This window comes from Equus asinus, chromosome X, assembly GCF_041296235.1.
Source record: "Equus asinus isolate D_3611 breed Donkey chromosome X, EquAss-T2T_v2, whole genome shotgun sequence".
Taxonomy (NCBI): Eukaryota; Metazoa; Chordata; class Mammalia; order Perissodactyla; family Equidae; genus Equus; species Equus asinus.
In genome coordinates, this window is record NC_091820.1 from 64025061 (window position 1) to 64043453 (window position 18393).

Sequence of the window (18393 nt, forward strand, 5' to 3'; positions counted from 1 at the left end):
TGTGTATGATGAAAAATATATGTCTTTCCTCTACTTCTTAACTATGTTTATTGAATACTGAGAATCTTGGTGCAGTTCTCAATAAATCATGGAAATACCATCCAAATCTTTAGTTTACAATGAAAATAAAGCAAACAGGACCAACTGACTCCTTCTTGATCATTACAGTAAATATTCAATTAAGAAATATTGCTCTAGTTCTTTGGGAATGGAATTCCCATCACAGAAGAGAGACTCCAGCTAAACTCCTGTCCATTTTAAAAGTGATTCCTAGGGCAGTGTGTAAAGAGATTAACTGTAAGGAAGAATAATGAAAACTCAGTTTGTATTTGAAATAAAGCTATAAAGTAAATCCTAGAGGCAATGGTGGGCAGTGGGAGCTCATGTTTATCCAGGCCAGGCATGAACATTTTGGAGAGAAAAATTTTTTGTTGTTGTAAGCAGATTCCCTGAAAAATATTATTTGCTATATAAGCCCTAAATCCCTCCTAAGCAGAATGGCTTGTAATACGATGGAAAGCGCAATGGGCATGGAGTGAGGAAACCCAATCTCAGCCCCAATTCTACCGTTTACCAGCTACCATAGGCCTGTGCACAATCTCTCACTGAACTTCCATTTCCTCATGAGAAAATTGGAGATGATAAATCCCACCCCAAGAGTTTGAAAGGACCAAGTAAACGCCTGTCTGTGAGAGGCTGAGTAACCTGTAAAGTTCTGTGTAATGTCAGTTAGCATCACGGTTTCTACATCATGTTAAAACTCATAACATTCTTAGAAGACAGAATCTCCTGTGCCTGAATAAAACAAATGCCCTTCAGACCAGAAAATACTCATAAAACTGATATAGAGTATGGTGGCCTGGGGTAATGACCAAGATGAAGGTGTGATTAAGTAGGGTTACATTTGATAGAACCCAGAAGGAAATATTATACACTAGGATATCTGTGGCTGAAGGAAAAGAAAATTGAAGCTTAGGTCTGATATGGACCAATGAGAAACAAAGAAAAAAGGCAAATGGAAATATAGCCAGTATTAAGCTATGCCTATACTGAAGGGCCGAAAAAGAAAACAATTCACCAGCAACAAAGTATTTATAAATTATTTAGAACATAGTTAAAACAAGGAAAGAAAGACTGGAACATTAAGGATAGGAATAGATTTCTTCCTGAGCAACATGCTGTACAAGTGGAAGGTAATTGTGAACGTGCAGTATTAAGCAAGGCTTGTTAAAGTAAATATAATTTCATCAACCCATAGGATATCTCTGAATAGCAAAGAATATGTCCTATTTCTTCCATGGAGCCCTACCCACTTAATCCTCCATTCAAGGCTCTGCCCTGATTGACAAAATGGTACATTGTACTCAGTTTTTCCTCTTGCTTTAGGCCAAATGTGCCAATTTAAAGAACTATACATAAACTCCAAAAGAGACTTTCACATTTGAGCCATCTTGGAAAAGTGAATCTTGGAAAGGAAACAATATCCTTTACAGTTTATTATTATGCTTAGAATAGCTCTTCATGCTTAAATTACTCTATAAACTTTTTCAAAATGTGTATGGAATGGCATTTCATTTGGTTTTGAGTCTTCTTTATTATTCCATTTATTTTCCCAAACAGGAATAATGGGCCCATTCTTCTCCACAAGTAGGCCAGCTTCCATCATGAACAATAAAATGGAAGATATGATCACAGTAATATCACCTCAGTTTGTATGGTACTACAGTTAACAATGAACTTTTACACACATTACCTGATTTGATTTTTGTGTATGGCTTTTGAAACCAGGTTGATAACTTCACAGTCATGTGACATAAGTATAGGCATTTGAAGTAAGCATATTTAGCTAATGTGAGCATGTTGTATGCTTCAAATGTCTTGAAGACAAGGACTGTAATGTTTACTGCCTATAAAACCCATCTCAGTACATACTTTTCTCTTCATAGTAGACATCCAAAAATGCTACTATCTTCCTGAGTACACCTGGAATTAAAACATTTGTTAGAGTCTAAGAAATTTTCTGTTCTGTCCTATACTAATATGTTTTCACAGATGTACTCTAATTTCCCTGCCACAGAAAACTGTTAAGCTCTCTGAAGGCAGAGGTTAGATTTCATGCTGTTTGGAATCTTCCACAGTGCCTAACACAGCTGACAAATGAATTATTAAGCATGATTCTTTTCATGGCACAGAATATCACCAGGTACAAAGTTTTGGACCAAAAGAAAATCATCTTGCTTCTATTGCTGATCATTCTTCTCATATAGTTTGCTTGTTAAGGTGTAAGAGCAAGGTGACAGCGCAGGTTAGAAATGCAGATTTAGTCAGATTATGCTTATTTTGCCCAAAGAAGAACTGATGAGAAAACACACTGTTCTGCTTCTCTACATTTCAAATGCGTTTCCTTCTATAAACACAAATATGCATAGTATTATAATATGATACGAGCATTTGAAGTCTACTTCCTAATGGTTACATTTTACAATTCACAACGTGGGATCATAGTGCCTCTGTCTCAAGACCGGGTAACGGGTCTGCAGATGGACTTGTGAGTTAAGCTAAGCCAGGCAGAGTCCATCCATGAGTTTTTCCTGGCTGGAGATGGCAAGAAGGGGAGCGCTCTCTCCTAGGAACTGAGCTAGAGGGTGTGGTTGTGGAAGCTGCTGGCAGCCAGCCTTTCTGTATGAGGAAAAAGAGTCTATGAGAGAACAGCTGCTGCGGCTGCACTGTCCGAGGATTGATCTCTCAGTCCTCTGCGATTCCATGATCAACTCCAGCATCTTTCCAATAAATCTTACTTTTGCTTAAAACAGAAGTGCACGGGCCAATGTCTGCAGGGAGGGAAGAACAATTATTGAACCTACTTTATATGAAAATTTCCCATTTCTTTTTTGTTTAAAAATTTAATTATTTTATTGAGGTCACATTGGCCTATAATAACATTGTGTAAATTTCAGGTGTATACTAATATATATCAGTTTATTTATAGACTGATCTTAGATTTATAGATCTATAGATTTATAGATTGGTCTTGTTCACCACCAATAGTCTAGTTTTTATCCGTGACCATACATACGTGCCCCTTTACCTCTTTTGCCCTCCTCAACACCTTACCTTCTAGTAACCACCAATCTGTTCTCTTTACCCATGTGTTGGTTTACCTTCACCTATGAGTGAAATCATACAGTGTTTGTCTTTGTGCAGATTATTGCACTTAGCATAATAACCTTAAGGTCCATCCATGTTGTTGCAAATGGCATGATTTTTGTCTTTTTTATGGCTGAGTAGTATTCCATTGTATATATATACCACATCTTCTTTATCCATTCGTCCATTGATGGGTACTTGGGTTGCTTCCATATCTTGGCTATCATGAATAAGGCTTCGATGAACATAGAGATGCATAAATCTTTTTGAATTGTTCATTTCATGTTCTTTGGATAAATTCCCGTAGTGGAATAGCTGGATCATATGGTATTTCTATTTTTATTTTTTGAGAAATCTCCATACTGTTTTTCATAGTGGCTGCACCAGTTTGCATTCCCACCAGCAGGATATGAGGGTTCCCTTTTCTCTACACCCTCTTCAACAATTGTATTTCTTGTCTTGTTAATTATAGGCATTCTGATGGGTGTGAGGTGATACCTCATTGTAGTTTTGATTTTTATTTCCCTAATAATAAGTGATGTTGAACATCTTTTCATGTGCCTTTTGGCCATCTGTATAACTTCTTTGGAAAAATGTCTGTTCATATCCTCTGCCCATTTTTTATCAGATTTTTTTTTTTTAGTATTGTTGAGTTGTATGAGTTCTTTATATATTTTGGAAATTAACATTGTGTCAAATATATAATTTGCAAATATTTTCTCCCAGTTGGTGGGTTGTCTTTTTGTTTTGTTCATGGTTTCCTATGCCTTGCAGAAGCTTTTTATTCTCATGTAGTCCCATTTTTTAATTTTTTCCTTTGTTTCCCTTGCCTGAGTAGACATGAAATTCAAAAAGATGCTGCTAAGACCGATGTCAAAGAGTGAACTGCCTTTATCTTCTTCTAGGAGTTTTATGATTTCAAGTCTCACATTGAAGTCTTTAATCCATTTTGAGTTAATTTTAGTGTATGGTGTAAGATAATGGTCTACATTCATTCTTTTGCACACGGCTGACCAGTTTTCCCAACATCATTTGTTGAAAAGACTTTCTTTTATCCGTTGTATGTTCCTGAACGCTTTGTCAAAGATTTGCTGTCCACAGATGTGTAGTCTTATTTCTGGGCTTTCAATTCTCATCCATTGATCTTTTTGTCTGTTTTTGTGCCAGTACCATGCTGTTTTGACTACTATAGCTTTGTAGTATGTTTTGAAGTCAGAGATTGTGATGCCTCCAGCTTTATTCTTTTTTCTCGGGATTTCTTTGGTTATTCAGGGTCTTTTGTTGTTCCATCTAAATTTTTGGATTCTTTGTTCTATTTCTGTAAAGAATGTCATTGGGATTCTGATAGGGATTTTGTTGAATCTGTAGATTGCTTTAGATAGTATGGACATTTTGACTATGTTTATTCTTCTGACCCATGAACATAGAATATCTTTCCATTTCTTTATGTCTTCTTCAATTTCTTTCAGTAATGACTTATAGTTTTCAGTGTACAGGTCTCTCACCTCTTTCGTTACGTTTATTCCCAGGTATTTTTTTCTTTTTGTTGCAATTGTAAATGGGATTGTATTCTTGATTTCTTTTTCTGCTAGTTCATTGTTGGGGTATAGGAATGCAACTGATTTCTTTTAATTGAATTTGTACCCTGCAACTTTGCTGTAGTTGATTATTTCTAGTAGTTTAGTGGTGGATTCTTTAGGGTTTTCTATTTATAGAATCATATCATCTTCAAATAATGAAAGTTTCAATTCTTCCTTTCCAATTTGAATTCCTTTTATTTCTTTTTTTTGCCTAATTGCTCTGGTCAATACCTCCAGTACTATGTTGAATACGAGTGTCAAGAGTGGGCACTCTTGTCTTGTTCCTGTTCTCAGAGGGATAGCTTTCAGTTTTTCACCATTAAGTATGATGTTGACTGTGGGTTTGTCGTATATGGCCTTTATTATGTTGAGGTATTTTACTTCAATACCCACTTTAGTGAGAGTTTTTTAAAATCATAAATGGATGTTGGATCTTGTCAAATGCTTTCTCTGCATCTATTGAGATGATTTTTATTCCTCATTTTGTTAATGTGGTGTATCACATTGATTGATTTCTGGACATTGAACCATCCCTGTGTCCCTGGAATGAATCCCACTTGATTGTGGTGTACAATTCTTTTAATGTATTGCTGTATTTGGTTTGCCAATATTTTGTTGAGGATTTTTGCATCTAAGTTCATCAGTGATATTGGCCTGTAGTTTTCCTTCTTTGTGTCATCCTTGTCTGTTTTTGGTGTAAGGTTAATGTTGGCTTCATAGGTTGTGTTAGGAAGTGTTCCATCTTCTTAAATTTTTTGGAATAGTTTGAGAAGAATAGGTACTAAATCTTCTTTGAATGTTTGGTAGAATTCTCCAGAAAAGCCATCTGGTCCTGGACTTTTGTTTTTGGGAGGTTTTAGATTACTGTTTCCATCTCTGTACTTGTGATTTGTCTGTTCAGATTCTCTGTTTCTTCTTGATTCAGTTTTGGGAGATTGTATGAGTCTAGGAATTCATCCATTTCTTATGGTTTATCAAATTTGTGGTCATAAAGTTTTTCATAGTATTCTCTTATAATCCTTTGTATTTCTGCAGTATCTGTTGTAATTTTTCCTCTTTCATTTCTAATTTTATTTATTTCAGTCTTCTCTCTTTTTTTCTTGGTGAGTCTGGCTAAGGGTTTTTCAAATTTCTTTATCTTCTCAAAGAACCAACTCTTAGTTTCATTGATCCTTTTTACTGTTTTTTTTTAGTCTCTATTTAATTTATTTCTGCTCTGGTTTTTATTATTTCCATCCTTCTGCTGATTTTAGTCTTTGTCTGTTCTTCTTCTTCTAGCTCTGTTAGGTGCATTTTAAAATTACTTATTTGAGATTTTTCTTGCTTGTTGAGTTGGGCCTGTATTGCTATGAATTTCCATCTTATGACTGCTTTTGCTGCATCCTATAAGAGTTGGTATGCTTTATTTTCATTTTAGCTTGTCTCCAGGTATTTTTTAATTTCCTCTTTGATTTTTTCAATGATCCAATTGCTATTCAATAACATGTTGTTTAGTCTCCACATATTTCTGACTTTCCCAGTTTTGTTCTTGTGGTTGATTTCTAGTTCATAGCATTGTGGTCAGAAAAGACAGTTGGGATGATTTCAAACTTCTTGAATTTATTGAGGCTTGCCTTGTTACCCAACATATGGTCTATCTTTGAGAATGTTTCATGGGCATTTGAGAAGAATATATATTCCACTGTTTTTGCATGGAATGCTCTATATATGTCTATTAAGTCCATCTGGTCAAGTGTGTCATTAAAGCTACTATTTACTTGTTGCCTTTTTGTCTAGATGATCTGTCCGATGAAGTAAGTGAGGTGTTGAGGTTCCCTACTATTATTGTGTTGCTGTTAATTTCTCCCTGTAGGTCTGTTAATAATTGCTTTATGTACTTTGGTACCACTCTGTTAGGTGCATATATATTATTCAGTGTTATGTCCTCTTGGTGGAATGTCCCTTTTATCATTAAATACTGACCATTTTTGTCTCTCATTGTCTTTTTTACCTTGAAGTCTACTTTGTCTGATAAAAGTATGGCAACACTTGCTTTCTTTTGTTGGTCATTAGCTTGGAGTATTGTCTTCCATCCCTTCACTCTAAGCCTATGTTTCTCTTTGTAGTTGAGGTGTGTTTCCTTGAGGCAGCATATTGTGGGGTCTTGTTTTTTAATCCATCCAGTTGCTCTATGTCTTTTGATTGGAGAGTTCAGTCCCTTAACATTTAGAGACTATTGTTATATGAGGGCCTAATGCTGGCATTTTATCTCTTGTTTTCTGGTTGTTCTATGTTTCCGCTGATTCTCTTCCTTTCTATTTCTGACTACTATTTCATTTTGTTGGTTTTCTGAGAGGGATTTCTCAGTTCTCTTTCTTGTTGTGAATTGTGGCTCTGCTCTGATTTTTTGTTTAGTGGTTACAGTGAGGATTTTATGAAAGATATTGGAGATGAGATAGTCCATTTTATTATAGCCTCTTACCTCCATTAACCTGAGCAGGTTCCTGCCCTTTTCTCTCCCCTTCTGAGTAACTGTTGTTACCTATCGTTCTATTCTTAATTTTGAGAGTTTGTGGCTAAGTTGAAGTGTTTATCATTACTTTTGATGCTTTCTTTCCCTTTCTCTTTTAAGTTGTAATTGAGCCTTTGCCTCCCTGTTCTAGTACAGAGCTGCAGGTTTCTGATCATGTCTGTCTATTTATCTCCTTACTCAGAGCTTTGTAGACCTTTGCTTTTTTGTTGCCTGTGTGAGGGCATCTTTAATTATTTCTTGTAGGGGAGGTCTATTGGCAACGACATCCCTCAGCTTTTGTTTATCTGAGAAAGCTTTTATTTCTCAATTGTATCTGAAGGAAAGTTTTGCTGGATAGAGTATTCTTGGCTGAAAGTTTTTGTCTTTCAGTATTTTGAATATATCATTCCATTCTCTCCTAGCCTGTAGGGTTTCTGCTGAGAAATCCACTGACAGCCTGGTAGGGTTTCCTTTGTAGGCTATTTTCTTCCGCCTTGCTGCTCCTCATATTCTTTCTTTATCCCAAACTTTTGCCATTTTCACTATTATATGCCTTGGAGAGGGTCTTTTTGCATTGATAACATTGGGCTTTCTATTAACTTCGTTTATCTGTAAATCTGAAACCATCCTCATGTTTGGGAAGTTCTCAGCAATTATTTTTTTGAACAAGTTCTCTGCTCCTTTCTCCCTCTCGGACACCTATAATCATTCTGTTGCTTTTCCTAATTGGGTTGGATATTTCTCAAGGAATTCCTTCATTTTTAAAAAATCTTAGTTCTGTCTCATCCTTCACCTATAGAATTTCTACATTTTTATCCTCAAGAAGACTAATTCTTTCCTCCATAAAATCAATTCTATTTCTTAATGATTCTAGATTATTTCATTAATTTGTTTTTCGCACCTAGAATTTCTGCTTGACTTTTTTTGTAGTTTCAATCTCTGTGGTGAGGAGATTCATTTTATTACTGAGGTCCTTGAATTGTCTTTCCATGTTTTATTGTAAGTCGTTGAGTTTCCTTATGATGGCTATTTTGAATTCTCTGTCATTTAGGTTGTATATTTCTGTGTCTTAAGTGTTAGTTCCTGGAGAATTGTCATTTTACTTCTGGTCTGAATTGTTGCTGCAGTTTCTCATTGAGTTTGATGAACTAATCTTTTGTCAGGGCATTTGTGGTATTCTTAGGATGCACATTTCCCTTGTTCCTGCTAGAGGGGAGCAGGAGCAGTGTTTCTGGCTCTACCTCGTCTGCTGGAAGCTGTGGAGGTATTATGGGTGCTTTCCCCAGCCTGGGGTGCATTCAGGCACTTGTGCAGACTGGTCTTGTTGGGCAGGGCTTCCTCACTAGGCTAGGGCCACTCTTTGGTGTCTCAGGGGTACTCTGAGCTCCCCCTCCCTGCCAGAAAGTGATGAGCAGTGGGCTCAAAACTATTGCGCCTATTCCCACAGCTGCCCGGGACACATTCCCTCTTTGGGAGTGCAGCTGCACAGTGAGTACTCATGTGTGCCTGGGAAGTGTTCGCCCCAGTGTGGAAATATGCTGAGGTCCCCATTTACAATCTGCATTCTGCGAGGCCGCTGAGCTTGTCTCATGGGGCTTCCCTGCTGGGACCCAAGCTATGGCTGCTCCTTTATGGCACAGGGGCTTGTGGGCTCCCCCTCCCTGCCAGGAAAGTAAGTGCATGTGTGTTCAAAACTGCCATGTCTATTCTCACGGCTGCCCAGACATGTTCCCACTTTGGGAGTGCAGCTGCACTGTAAGTGTTTGTACATGCCTGGGAAGCATTTGTGTGCATGCATAGGGCTACTTGGGGGGAAATCAGGGTGTGCTCACCTATCTCCGCCACTTCCTGGGGGTGCCAATCCATCCATCCTCAGAGGTATAGCTGCGTGCATCTCTCAGGCATCCTATTGTGCTGTGTGGGCTTCATCCATTGGTCAATGAATGCCCATTTAGCTGCAGCTCAAAAGGAGGGAAAAAAAAAGGGAACAATCACTCCACCATGTTGCTGACATCCTCTGCTGTGATTTTTTGTTTTGTGGTTACCATGAAGTTTGTATAAAAGATCTCATAGATAAGATAGTCTTTTTTCTGATAGCCTCTTATCTCTATTAGCCTATGCAGATTCCATCGCTATCTCCTCTTCTATGTTTTTGTTGTCACAAATTATTCTTATTTGTGCTGTGAATTTGTAACCAAATTGAAGTGTTTATAGTTATTTTTGATGCTTTCTTTCCCATAATCATTTCTGTTATAATTAAGTCTTTGCTAACTTGTTCTGATATAGACCCTACCAGCAACAGCAACACCTGTGAACCCAGTATTCCTGGTAGCAGTGCAACCAGCACCCTCAGACAACTGGGGAACAGCAACACAGGTGTTGCACAGGACAACAACATCTGAGCCCACAGAAAGCCAGTGGAGGAACACAAAACCCAGGTAACCAGAAGCAAAGTAACCAAAGCCATACCCAAATAAGATAAGTTGATTATTACCACAAAAGCAGCAGCAAAAGATCAATTCATCACACACCATGAAGAACTACAGTAACACTGCAGAACAGAAGGGGAATCACAACTCTTCAGAAACCAAATCTGAAGTCACAGAAGCTTACAATCTAACTGAAAAAGAATTCAAAATAGCAGTCAAAGAAACTCAACAAGCTACAAGAAAACTCTGAAAGACAGTTGAATGAGCTCAGGAATAAAATTAATGAACAGAAAGATACTTCACCAAAGAGATTGAAGCTCAGAATTTCTGAAGATGAAGAACACAATCAGATAAAAATCATTTGAAAAACACAAAAAGCAGAGTAGACTTTATGGAGGAGAGAATTAGTGAACTCAGGGACTTGTATGGAGCTCCCACTGCTGGTGGAGTTGGTGTCAGGGGTGCTGCTACCTGGGGCTGTGTGGTCCTGCCATGTCTTCTTGCAAATATTTATATGTAAACAATACTACCTTATGTAAGTTCAAATAGAAGCACAATAGGCTAAGTTTTCCCTTCATAATGTGATACAGTTTGTATTACCTGGAGATGAATCATTCATTTTACTGTAGAAGTGATAATACGAGGTAATTTATGTGAAGCCAAGTACAGAATGGAGCTGTTATCCAAAATGCTAGACATTAGCCACATATGAAAATTCAGCACTTGAAATGTGACTAGTCTGAATCGAGATGTGCTGTGGGTATAAAATACACATCCAATTTCAAAGATTTAGTATGCACAAAGAAAAAATGCAAAAGATTTCATTAATAATTTTTGAGATTAGTTTCATGTTGTAATGATAAGATTTTGGATATATTGGGTTAAATAAAATCCATTATAAAATTAATTCCATCTAGTTCTTTTTAATTTTTAACGTGGCTATAAAAATTTAAAATTGTATATGTAGCTTGTGTTACATTTTTATTAGCACTGGTGTTAAATGTTATAGAAATATACAGTGGTATTACTACTCTATTTTAGATATTAAAATTATATAGAGAAAAATTATATTTTATTCTCGTCTTTGGAAATAAAAATTTCACCTGCCTTAGAGCAAAAAAAATTTGAGGGCAAAAAAAGTGATTGTTTTATTTCAATCCTTACATCAGAACAGTCTTTGCATTTTTACACAAAATAGATAACCATCAGGTACAATTTTTACTCTAAAAAATCAGTAAGACTGGCGAGCAAGTTCAATAGTGCTCTAAAGAGTCTGTATTTAGGCAATTCTTGAGTGTTTATACTTTATTACTTTCCTCTAACATGACAGCCTCCTTCTCTAGCAGCAAGCCTTAGGAACCAATTGAAGATCAGCACATGGAAGCAAAGTGATATCTTTCAAAGCCAGAGCAGTGGGTAAGACAGGATGGATGGAAGGATAGATGTGCATGTGTATGCACACATCTTCCACATCAATGATCCTAACAGCCAAGAAAAAACTAAGAGATAACATATCTCTGAAATGGTCAACTACACTAAAGCTGTTTCTTTTTTCTCTAACATATATGTTCATGCATACAGCTGGGGACAAATGATATTCGATTGTTACTACTCAACTTACTGGGCCCAGGAAGAATTTAAATAATACATCCTGATGAACAAAGGGACAGAAATACATCTCACTATCCCCACTTTGCAGCTATAACTTATTGTCTGTCAGTGATTTCTAGCTATGCTACAATAGGCCTAAACTGGAGAATCTTCAACCTGCTCAATAAAAATCAGTCAAGAGATGTACCTTTCCAAGTTTCATCAGTGTGCAGATAATTTTCAAAGAACCTTCAGTGAAGTAATCCCTAGGTTTTTGGTCTAATAGGTGGGGGGTTGAAAGAGAGGCAAGGAGTATAGGAGAGAGTGTGGTTTATATAGACAAAACTGATTTATGGCTTAATAATTTTTCCCCATAATAGCTTTCATTGTCTTTCAATTCATTACACCTCTTCACTGGATAATGTAAGAAAACAATTGACATTCATAAGAATGGAAAAAGTGAGCATAAAAAGGATAAATAATGAATCCAACATCACCAAAGACTCTCGCACACATTTCTAAATAAAACTATGCAATACACAATCTCCATGAATATTTTCAGTGCCAACAAACAGGTGATTTGAGACTAGAAGTGAGGATTCTCCCACAGGGGAAACCTCATAAAATTTTTCTTTTTCAAAATTTAAAATCTGATGTTTTTTCTAAATTCTCTGTATACTCCTAAAATTTAAGACATTGAATCAGCTCAGAAGCTACTACACAATTAAAAGGTATTTTGAGTTTCTTTCATGAAATTAAGATCTGAGTGAAAAACACACATAAGTTTAGTATTGCCTTTCTTCAGTACTCATTTGATGAGAACATTTTCTGTAAGCCACTATGAGCTTCACAAAGGCACAAGACAATCAGTTCACAGTGATCTTTATTTTCTTTACATTTTTATTGGATTTAATTACTATCTGTTACTTTAAGTATAATTTCCTTATTCAAGCAATGACAATACAATTATACAAATCTGAAGTTTTCAACAAAAATATTACAGTATGGAAATAAACTAATAAAAAATTCTAATCTTATATCCATTAATTACAAGGACCATAATTTTTCGGAAACCAAGGTCAGTAATCATAAAATCCGGCCACACTGCAAAATTTTAATAAATTTAAAGTAAACCGTCTACTTTGCATGCAAAGTTACATACATTAGCTGCTTGACCACTCCAGGTTCATAACAGTATCACTATTGAACTAAGTTAGATAAGCATCTAAATTGCAAATACTTTTCTGACAACTAAAAAAATCACAACTAAGCTTCAAGTGCCTCAGCATAACTATTCAGCCATATGCTTAAGTGAATTTAATAGAGTAGAAAACTGCAGACTAATTGCTTCAAGTGCAGCAGCTTATTATCTGTGTAATTTCAAGCACAGCAGCAGTTAAGGAAAAGTAAACTACTTCATTCAATGCAACAAATACGTTTTACATGAAGTAAACTTTTGCATCTATTTGGAAACTTCTCTCCTACAGCCAGACTGTTGGGAGCCATGAAGACAGTAAAAACTTTGACCCAAGTCACATCATGTTATAACATCTCTACTTCTTTAAAGGTATAATACCATAACTAACACTCTGACAACATTTGGAGCTATTATTAATCAAGCATTTGCTCAATGTGGAAACTGAAGTTATCCAGATAGTCCCATGCTATCTAGCTGGTAAGTGCCAGAGCTGGAAGTTAAACTCAGATCCATCTGGATTCAGAGATAGTACTCCTTTTCTTAAACCACAATCTCCCACTGTCTCGGCTCTATAAACCAGTTTCACTGTTTCATTTATTTCTTCTTAAGAAAGCATTTCATCCTGTTACTCACACAGGAAATCACTCTTGAACCTATATTGCCTCATACAAAATTTCAATAAAGTTAGCCAATCCACACCTAGCAGAAGGCAACTAAGGCAAATGTTCCAGACCTTTTCATTGTTAATCTTGATCCGCTTTTTCTTCCTTCCCTCCTTCCCTCCCTCCCTCCTTCCTTCCTCTCTCTTTTTTCCTTCTTTCCTTCTTTTCTTCTTTCTCTTTCTCTCTCTCTCTCCCTCCCTTCCTCCCTCTCTCTTTCTTTGTTTCTTTCTTTTCTTCTCTCAGTCTCTCTTTCTTTTTTCTTCCCTCTAAGCACTTCTCCCACCTAAGTTTTAGAGGACCAACTCAGATTTTCAAGTCAATGCTCTCTGCATCTGGGAGAAGGCAGTGCAATTTGGATCTTTTCATCTTAGCAAAGCACTTCAGTGGATGAAAATGACTTGGTGCTTCTGCTTCAAAAATGAAAAAGGGGCTTTGGGGATGCATACTGCCCATTTTTCAACAGGTTTCCTTTTCTCATCAATTGATTTTCTTGTTTAGCTACCCAATTGGTAAGTGAGAGAATATTCACTCACTTTACAAACATGAGTCATAGCAAGACTGAATGTTAATGCACATCCTGTGGCTGTGGCTAGTAGTTGATGCTTCTGCAGTGGAAAAATGGTTTCAGGTAGAACAGGTATGGGTGGAATTTTGGAAAGGAAAAGTGGCAATGACACTTCAAGCATCAAGTAAAGCAAGGTGAGTTGGCTATTCAGGAGGCTGAATTTTATTTTTCTCTAGGGCTTCAAAAATTTGATCCATTTGTTGAATGAATAAATGAATAAAACCACAAGGCACTTAAGTTTGTAGAGCATTCCCTGGAGGAGGTTTAGTGAGGAGGTTACAATTCACTCATTCCCTGATTCATTTTGCACACTGATTGCATTGTGCTTGGTGTTGGAGACACATAAGGAATAAGACATGTTTTGTGTCCTTCAGAGGCTCATAGCTGTGTATCAAGGGAAGGTAAAATAGGTACTATATTAAAGTCTTGAGATGTTCAAGTATAAGGCGCCCTTAGTCAAACTTGTCCCTTTTGAAGGGAAAGCACAGGTGAGCATCTCAAGCTGATGGTCATCATGTTTGTCTTGGAGTGGGTCTAGGGATGAGAAGATGGTTGGAAAGTTAGCCACGACTTGAAGAGTATGTGCTGACACTCAGCTAAAGCTGCTGTCTAGGGTTCAAAATCCATAGATCCCTAGTTTACCTTTAAGAGCAACCCATAGAATAAGATATCAAAATCCTATCTCTTCTTCTAATACTTAACTGCTCCTTAAATATTCATTAAAGACATCATCATGACATACTTTATTTCCTCCTAGCCATACAATTGCATTCCTTTAAACTTTCATCATCCAACATGGCTCACAGATCCTTTATCTATCACTTTTGGGATATCATACACATTTCTTCCTAACCACTTGCCCCCAATATCACCCCCTTTCCCTCCTATGTGAATTAAGTGCCTCCACTGTATCTACCACAGCAACCAGATGCGACAGCTACTTAGTCAATATTTGTGTAAGGTTTGAGCACTGAGCACATTCCTATTGATGCATCTTAAAACTATGCCAGCCTGTGTGAAGACCACATTAAGAGAACAGAGACACTCAACGTGGAGTCCACACACAGATACAACAATGTCTGTAAGCCTCACACAATCAAGAAGCTATGTGACTTTTTCCGGTGAGCAGGTCCATGGCTTTCATCAAATTCTCAAAAAGGATCTGTAATCCAAGGGTAATGATCAACATACCATTGCTTCAGTTTAAGCTTGTGAACTAATTTCCAGATGTTTCAACATCTGAATTCCTGCTGGGAAGAATCCCCAATTTGTACAGGTGATATGCCAGGACTCCTCTCTTTTATCTTCCCACACTTGTTGCATAACTATTACCTTGGAAGTTATTCAAGTGTAAGATGAGAGTGAAAATTCCTACCACATATTTACAAAGCATGCAGAATTATTAATGGTTGCTTAGTTTTAAAAATCAGGGAGAAAAACATATTACACTCTAACTTTTCCTCGTTTCAATAGCAACTCATTAAATAACTACTTAAATATGAAAAGTCGCTATAAAAACCTAATGCCTCTAGGGATGGTGCAATAAAAAGAGGAAATAGCTATGTCTATCCATAAGTCATGAAGACAAAGAACTGCAGTACACCTCTTGCTGCCTTAAGTATATACTTTTTCTCAACTGATCTCCAGACAAGGATTTTTAAATACATCTATAAGGCTTAATTTGTTTATTTCTTTTACAGTTTCCAGTTAATATTAGTTTTTGTATTGACCTTCTTAGTATATTATTTTTACCATGTCTCACATGGGATTGCTTGATTTGGAGAAAAAAATGGATTTGTGTACTGAATCTGCAATTTGCCAGCTATGTTATTTTGGTAATTTACTCAACCTCTCTGAGCCTTATTTCCTGCTGTTTAAAATCAGACTACTGAATTAAATGTCTCATTTGTAAGCTGTGCTCCAAACTCCCCTGGGGCTCTGCTGACATGTCTTAGGGTCACTGGGGATGTTCTTTACCTCTTCCACATGTCAGTCTTGGCTTGTTTTCTCTGGGAAAGAGGTTTCTGTTACTAAAAGTCCAAAAATCACTGGGCAACAGTCTATAAAATACCTTAAAAGTCAAACTTTCTATGATTTTATGCAACAGTCTCTCTCAGAATGGACACACAGGCCCTTGCCAAATACTGAAAATAAAAAGATCGGTTCAAATACACATGTCAACATATGTAGTCAGTACTCATTAAACAGTAGCTTGAAATCTCCACATAAGAAATGTATTCTGTGTTTAACAAATGTTTTCTTCACAGTAATAGTGTGACAGGCATTAACTGCAGATGTAGAATAAAACCAGATTTGCCCGAGGTCCCTCAGCGAGTAGGTGGAAGAGCTGGGATCAGAAGTCAGGGGCATCCATGCCAAAGCACACATGTTCCATCAATTCCCCAAGAGTGTGCTGTTGGTAAAGTAAAGGTAAAGGACCACCCCACCACCCCTGTAATGAGCAGGTAAAAATATTAAAATTCAATAGAGAGCTATGAGACATTAAGGCTTTATAATTTTTAATGATAAGACAGTTTTTACCTGCCAAAGTTCTCTTACTGGTTAATCTCATTCTTTAACTATGTACCACCATACAACTTGGTATTGAGGGAATGGAGTGTTTATTTTGCTTCTCAAACTCAGAGCCAGAAATTCTAATTTCCTTGAGTCTTCTTAAGAATTTCTCAGGCTATTTCAACAAATACTACATAAATATATGTATATCATAATGCTTTGTTGCTTTGAAGTAACTTGAATTTCCTTTGGGGCATCACAAACCCACTTAGTTCTTAGAAAACTAGAAGCTTCCAGTGCCCTTTTTAGTCCATCAAGAAATGCCTAGACAAAATTATCACATTCACAAAGTGTAATTTTTATGTCCAAGTCATTCTTCCAGTTTCAAATATTCCCCAAATTCATGTTCTTTTTCGGTATGGATGCAAATAATTAATAACCAATCTGTAGATAAGAAAGAGTGATGTTTATTGAGCCTAATGTGAGAACTAGCCCAGAAGCACTGTCTTCCACAGGGAAGAAAGCTCTCCTGGGGAGCGTGTTTTATAACATGGTTGTATATCATTTCAGAACAAAGAATATACATCAAACATGACAAGAATACAATTTTTTTCACAAAGTCACAAGGAGATGTTTTGGCACAGTTTAACACATACACAGCAGGACAATTTGACTGTAGTTCTCTGAGAACAAAAGCTTATCTTCAAAGAGGTACTGGTATCAGCATCAGAGAGGGAGACATCATCTCCATCTTTAAAGAGTGCATTCTTTGCTTTTTAAAAATGTTTGAAGCAGATGTGCAATGCATGTCTGGTGGGTCATAAGTCAGGCTGCTTTAGGAAAAACAAGTTTTAGGCAAAATCAGATTTAAACCAAAATGGCTTCCTCATATATCTCAATATGTGAAAACATTATTATTATTATTATTATTTTCATTATTTTGATCAATAATCTTTTGATAGAAAGCATTGATAATCAATTTATTGTCCCTCAGTGTCAGGGTGGTTGACCCCTGCCCTGGGTCCATCATGTCCTCAGAGCTGGGCTTTTATTGATTTACCCAGTTATCCACATTGGAGGAAAAATGGCTGAACTTAGTGAGCAGACAAATATGTATGTGCTGATAGGGGAAGCATTCCATAGGTCAATAATTTTGGATTGCTGCACAAAAACATTGTACATGGACTTCACTAAGATTTTGTAACAACTATAGAGCAGGTATAGCAGCAATGATAATAAAGTGTTTAGTTCAGAAGAATGTCTTAAGCATAATCCTTATCAGAAAAAGAGGCTAGTTCAGAATTATAAGAATGACCAACCTTCTCAAGTTGTTGAATGATCATTACTCTAGCTTGCATATCATTGAGTAAAGAAAACTGTAACTACCTTGTATATTGTGATCAGTAGGAGAATTCCAAGAAGTAACAAAAATAAATATTGTAATCCAGATCACAGAAGGGAACTAATACCTGAAGTGAGCCAACTAAATAAATCAAGACTTGGTGAGGGATCGCTTAGGGCATTCATCTGTGTTTTTATGTGTTTTAACAGAGATGACACATTGGAAGATTCACCAGGTATAAAAACACAACATTCAGTTTGAAATAGAGCACACATACCAACTTGGGATGCAGTTAGAATATCTAAGGTATATTTTGAAGTACAGCCTTTCTAATTAAGGACATCTCAGTATTCAATAAAGCTATTCCTGTGAGGCTTTTGTTAGGGCCTGTTGAGTAAATTTAGCCAGGGCTTCTATGTGTGACATGACATCTTTTAATCTTATGGAGGAAACAAATATAGCTGCTAGGTGGTCATACCAATGGAACACTGAATGAGTCCATCTGGCCTTTAGGAGATGGAAGATTAGCAACAGTTAATTTAGGACAAATCCTTCCCTGCATCCAAGGGAACCTCAAGGTGCAGCATCCCAGCCATCCAGGTAGTAGCCAAGGCCGAAGATTTGTTCCACATAACCAATGAGCTCCATTAGGTGCCACCCAAAAAATGCTTGGCCTTCGAGACCAGTCTTGACCAAACCACTCATTTTCTTTAAGAATGACAGTATTTTCACATGGCTCTGGGGGTATCCACCCAATATTTTTCAGGTACAGTTAGGTAACTTTTGTTTGGAATGGTTTCTCTGTCCAAAGAATAAAGGTGCTGACGTACTTAAAGACCTGTAACTAGGAGTGAGCCAAACAAATCCGTCCCAGA

General features: G+C 36.8%; 1 long non-coding RNA gene across 1 annotated transcript in view; it reads right to left on the reverse strand.

The window, feature by feature from the left end:
* Positions 1-1094: 1094 nt before the first annotated feature.
* The window catches only part of LOC123282607 (uncharacterized), a 30087-nt gene continuing 12788 nt past the window's right edge, over positions 1095-18393 (reverse strand). The window contains exons 2-3 of the long non-coding RNA XR_011499793.1: positions 9051-9173; positions 1095-2831 (exon numbers count right to left, since the gene is read on the reverse strand). This is a non-coding gene — a long non-coding RNA (uncharacterized lncRNA). The remainder of the gene's footprint in view (positions 2832-9050; positions 9174-18393) is intronic.